The following is a 6,171-nucleotide window of genomic DNA, read 5'->3' as shown; positions in this document are numbered from 1 at the left end:
TGCACATGAGATATCAAAGTCTACCTAATGCATCAAGTGATCATGATTCATGGTGCTCAAAAGTAGAGAATCAAGAGTGAATTTCAATCAATGCGAGTCAAGCACACAGAAATCTCAATGAAATACATTTCAAAAGACCTAAGAAAGCATCAAGTGACTATACTCATCATTATTATCTAGTCATTTCATCTCAACAAAACTCACAATTTATTTAAACAACCTAAAAAGAAAAACAAGTAAAAACATGGCTAAAAGAACACAACTCAATGGAGACAAGTCATAACAACCAACTCACAAGTAATGCTCAAAATCCACTAAAATCAACCACAAAGTGTCTCACCCCCAAACTCAGGATCAAACAATCTTTAAAATTAATAACAAGGGAATAAGAACACGTCCCGCGGAGGCGAGACAATCTCGCCTCCTAGTATGGTTGGCGATGATGCACTGGGCATGATGGCATAAGCTCGGGTTGGGGTGGGGCTTTCCTCCATAAATTGTGTCTTTAGGCTCAATTATTGCTATGCCAAGCTAACTCGTCAAAGAGTGGCTTTCGCCCATAGTACGTGTCATACAACACAACGTATGGGTCTTGATTCTTTACACCCTCAAGCTTGGCGAGATTTGGCAGTTTTCGGCTCATTTGCTCAACTTGACTCGGCGCCGGCATATGCGCTTGGTTGGCGTGGAAGAACGGCGCTCGAGATGGTGAAGGAGTTACCGGCCACATTGGGTCTTTATAGATGTGATCTTTCTCAACCGGGGTGGCACGACAATGGGGATCTTGAGGGATTGAGACTCATTGACATCTTCTTGAAATTATTCACTAACCAATTCTTGAGTCTCATCCTCTCTCAAAGAGTCATCTTCAAATAACTCTCAATCTTCTTCTCATGTTTCTTTATTCATGGCATTAGTATATTCATCTGGATGCAGCTTCAACCTAAACAACTCCGCTAGATTTGTCTTCATTTCCTCGTGAAGTTGGTCGAGCGCCTCCATCCTCTCTAACTTCTCTATGCGGAGTCTTGTCTCCTCTGAAAATTGGGCGACAAGGTCTTCAAGTGAGGTAGAAGAGTCCACTTGGTGACGGGAGGTGTCAAGCCATGTCTCTGAAATGTTGGAGCTATCCTCAAAACAGTGGTGGTTTGTTGAATACCTCCCATACCGATAGTTAACATCGGCCATGTCTTCCAACCACCAATAAGCTTCATCCGCGGATAGTTGGTGAAAAGAGGTGGTACTATTTCCTCTTTCCACCCACATTCTTGTTGCGGCATCTAACTCGTCGAGGAATATTTGTAGTTGCACCTCCCTCGGGAAACCATGGTCGGAAAACTAAATGAGCTGCTCATTGTATCTCTCCCAAGCACTAAAAAATGGCTCGGAGTCTCATTGAGCAAATCTTAAGAGGACTTGTCGATCAACCATCTCCAAGTACCTCGTAACACAAAAGAAAACAAAAATAAAACAAAAGATTAAAAATGAGAAATAAAAGCCTAAATTAAAATCAAGTTATGTACTCACAGTATTAACAACAATTAAAAACGTCAATCCCCGGCAATGGCGCCAAAAACTTGATGCGCATTATTTTTGTATAATATAAATCTTCGCAAGCGTACGGTGTCAAGTTTTGAGTATAGGGTGAGTGAGTATCGTCTCCACAGGGACTGGGTTTAGAATTGCCGTTAAATATCGCGATTATTGTAACTTAACTTTATCTAGGCAACCTAATAAGATGATGATTAAGAACTAAAACAAAATAAGTATAAAAAAATAAAAATAAAGTATCTATACACAAATGGTCTAGGGACTTGATTTCGCTTTATTATTCAACCTCTCTCGAGTGCCTCACAAGGAACTATATTTAAATACCCAAAATAATATCCCTATTTGAAATGAATATTTAAACACAAATTAAGCTTCGCCTTTAGAATTAGAAAATAGGAATATTGATCGCCTCTCGGCCTCACAACGACCTAAATCCTAATTTGATTATCTAACCGTTGATCTCCTCTCGGTCTCACAACAACCTAGACTATGTTTCTCAAATCTAGATAAAGAACTCAATCTCTCTCAAGCATCAAATTCGCAATCTAAAAATCATCTAACTCATTGGCCAAATAAATTAAAAGCATTAAGCATAGAAAAACATAAATGAATTGAAAACGAAATTAAATTAACAATCAACAAAATATTCAAAACATAGTTCAAATAAAACTACATCAAGTCCTAGATTTAATGTCTAGCTCAACATGGAAAAATAGATGAAAGAAGATAAAACCCAATATCCATTGAAGAGCTTCCAAGGACCTCCAAGATGAAGGATTTCGGCCTCCTTTTGATGTTTTCTTCAGATTTCCGGGGCTCCCTTCTCAAATGGCAACTCTTTCCTTTTATACTACAACATTTCGGAGCTAAGGTTTCATACGCGCGCTGCAGCCTGCATGAAAACGCGCTGCAGCGCGCGTTTTTGGAAGAAGGAGCTCACTGTCGTGGGTTGAGGCGCGCTGCAGCACCCATTGGGGCTAATTCTAGGCCCTTTAGGCGCGCTACAGCGCCCATTGGGCGCCGCTGCAGCGCGCAGGTAGGCCTGTGGGCTTCTTTAGGCGATATACCGCCTATTTACAGGTGACATATCGAGTGTCGTTCTGTTATCTGCGCACCAGACTAAGGCAGGCGACATATCCTCTATAAGAGGCGACATATCGCGTCCCTCGCTGTTTTTTGCACACAAGTTTATTCGATTTCACCCATTACCCATTCCTATAGGTGGGCTGGAGCACACTTTCTTGCATTCCAAAGCCACCTCTTTTGTGCCTTAAAATCCTCTTTCGCCTCATCTTGTCATTGATTCACAAGTTGGGCAAATATTCTTCTTTTCTTCATGCAAAATCATCCAAGTTCGCATTTATTTATAATTCCTATAAAAAGCAAACAAAAGACATTAACTAACAAAAATGCTTGAAAACTTATAAATATTCAAGCTTAAAAGTACTTGATTTGTTGGTAAAAATACCCGTCATCAGGGTGCTCTCTGTATTTCCTCTGTGTGTCCAGCCCCAGAATAACTCTTTTTCTATTTCCTCTCTCTCCTTTTTTTCTCTTCCCCCTGGTGGCTGCCTTTTGTTTTTTAGAAAGCATTTCCTCTCTAGGGCAACAATAGGGCTGAGGTGTCACTTGATGATGTGCACAATGGACCACAATGACACCTACTCAGCCAGCTCACACGGATTCCTTTTTGTCTGCTTTCTCCAGCTAGTGTGCTGTCATCAGCCATATGCCAGCTATTCCCAGAATGCTGCCCACAATGCCGCAACATTTAGCCCAGAAATTTCCTGCAAAGTGCACATACAGCCTTAGTCAATTTTTCACCTCATTTTACTTTAAAATTACCAACTTTCACTTCAAGAGGAGCACCAGTACGAAATTAAGCCAAAGTAAGTGTAAACTCTACAAATCTAAATTAAAACACACCATAAACTTGAAAAATCACTCTTGGTCACGCAATTTTGAGCTATAAAACCATTGGATAACTCTAATTTCTTAGAGTTATCAGTGCTACACCTACTTTACTACGAATAACTTCATTCTTTATGCGATCCATTCTCGTATGGCCACTCATCCATCTTAACATACGCATTTCTACCACACTCATCTTAGATATATGTTGTCTCTTAATGACCCAACATTCACTACCATATAACAAAGCTGGGCGGATTATAGTCCTATAGAACTTTCCCTTCAACTTAATAGGCATCTTGCCACCACATAAAACTCCCCTAGCATTCTTCCACTTAACCCACCCTGCCTTAATCCTATGTTGAATATCCTCTTCTATATCTCCTTCGTACTGCAATATAGACACAAGATACCTAAACTTCCTAAAAGCCCCAATCTCCACACCATCTAAAGAAATTCCATCACTCTGATTACTTGAGTTACTAAACCTACAATGCATGTATTCAGTTTTCATCCTACTTAACTTAAATCCCTTCGTCTCGAGAGTCTGCCTCCACAGTTCTAACTGACGGTTAACTTCTTCCCTATGTTCATCAACTAAAACTATATCATCCGCAAAAGGCATACACCAAGGAACTCTATCTTGGATTTCTTTTGTCAGCTCATCCATCACGATGATGAAAAGATAATGACTAAAAGCAGATCCTTAATAAAGGTCCATCCGAATGGGGAACTCTGTCGTGTAGCTTCCAGCAGTTCTCACATTTGTAACCACCCTATCGTACATGTCCTTAATTACCTTAATATACTTCACATGCACTCCTATCTTTTCTAGCACCCACCATAAAACTTCCATCGGCACCCTATTGTATGCCTTTTCTAAATCTATAAAGACCATATGTAGGTCTGTCTTGGCTTCTCTGTAGGTCTGTCTTGGCTTCTCTGTACCTTTCCATCAACATCCTAAGAAGAAAAATGGCTTCCGTGGTTGATCTGCCTGGCATGAAGCCAAATTAGTTACCTGAGATGGTAGTTGTGGACCTTAATCTCCTTTCGATAACTCTCTCCCAAAGTTTCATAGTGTGGCTTATTAACTTTATGCCCCTATAATTTTACAATTCAACACATCTCCTTTATTCTTGAAGATGGGGACAAGAATACTTTTCCTCCATGCATCAGGCATATGCTTCTTCTTTAGTATCTCATTAAAAAGCTTAGTGAGCCACACAATTTTAGTATCTCCTAACGCCATCCAAACCTCTATTAGAATATCATCTGGCCCACATGCCTTCCCCTTTTTCATCTTCTGAAGTGCAGTTTTAACTTCCGAGACTCTGATTCCTCTTGTATACATCACATTAGGTTCTCCTTGTGACCTAAGATTGTCAAACTCTATTGCATAATCATCATTATAAGCTTCTCAAAGTAACTCATCCACTTTTCCATAATGTATTTATCTCTTGTCAGAACCTGATCCGTATCATCCTTAATACACCTCACTTGATTTAGGTCCTGACACTTCCTTTCTCTTATCTTAGCTAGTTTATATATATATCCTTCTCTAGTCCTAAGTTTCCTATATACCTCATCTAAGTAAGTAGAACGAGCCTTATCAACTGCTCGCTTAGCTTCTTTGTTTGCTTCTTTGTACTTATTAAAAGTTTCAACATCCTTATGCTTTGGTAAATCTCTATATAAATCCCTCTTGATCCTAATAGCCTTTTGAACTATTTCACTCCACCACCAGGTTTCATGTCGCAACGCAAATTCCAAAATAGATTTCCCTTCTTCGTTTCAGGCTCCAAAACCAAAACCACCATGGATCCTTTCGAAGTTTTCCCTATCCTTACCAACATGCCCATTGAAATCTCCTCCAATGAAAATGCTATCCTCATTGCCTACACCACACACTAAGTCATCCATGTCTTCCCAGACCTTGACTTTAGTTTCCGCATCCAATCCTATTTGTGGAGCGTAAGCACTAATTATATAGATGAACTTATTTCCTAGTACCAATTTGAGCATAATAATTCTATCCCTTATTCGCGTAATCCCAACTACGTCATCCTTCACAGTTTTGTCCACTAGAATACCAACTTCATTGCGATTCCTTTCCCAACCTGTATACCATAACTTGTGTCCTAAATTTTCAATCTCCTTTGCTTTCTCTCATGTCCACTTCGTTTCCTGTAAGCACAAAATGTTAACTCTTCTTCTTACCATAACATCTACTAACTCCATAGATTTACCAGTTAAAGAACCTACATTCCAACTACCTAAATGAATTTTCCTATCATGGGCTAGCTCTGCCCCTTACACACATCCATGAATGTGCAAGGACCCCCTCACATGTTTTTCACCATATCCGGGGCCTGACATGGCACATGGGCTCACCTTTCCCCCTGCATACGTCCATGAATGTGCGAAGACCCCCTTGCCTATTTAACATTATACCCGGGACCTGACATAGTGCGTCGCACGTAGGGAACGCCCCAACAGATTCTATGTGAGTGAAATCCATGAGAGTGACTTATTTTTACGTTGGTTATCAACCTACCGCAACCCTCATCCTTTACTCGGGCTTGGGACCGGCTATACAAATGCATAGACAGAGTTACTACTTAGGCTCGCAACTTGCAAAAAAAAAAAAAATTAAAAATGGGTGTAGTTTGTTTTAAGAGAATATATAGCCATCTAAGAGCAAGAGAG

The sequence above is a fragment of the Morus notabilis genome, unplaced genomic scaffold (genome assembly GCF_000414095.1).
Source record: "Morus notabilis unplaced genomic scaffold, ASM41409v2 Scaffold548, whole genome shotgun sequence".
In the NCBI taxonomy this organism is placed as follows: domain Eukaryota; kingdom Viridiplantae; phylum Streptophyta; class Magnoliopsida; order Rosales; family Moraceae; genus Morus; species Morus notabilis.
Note: the sequence above shows the minus strand (reverse complement) of the source record.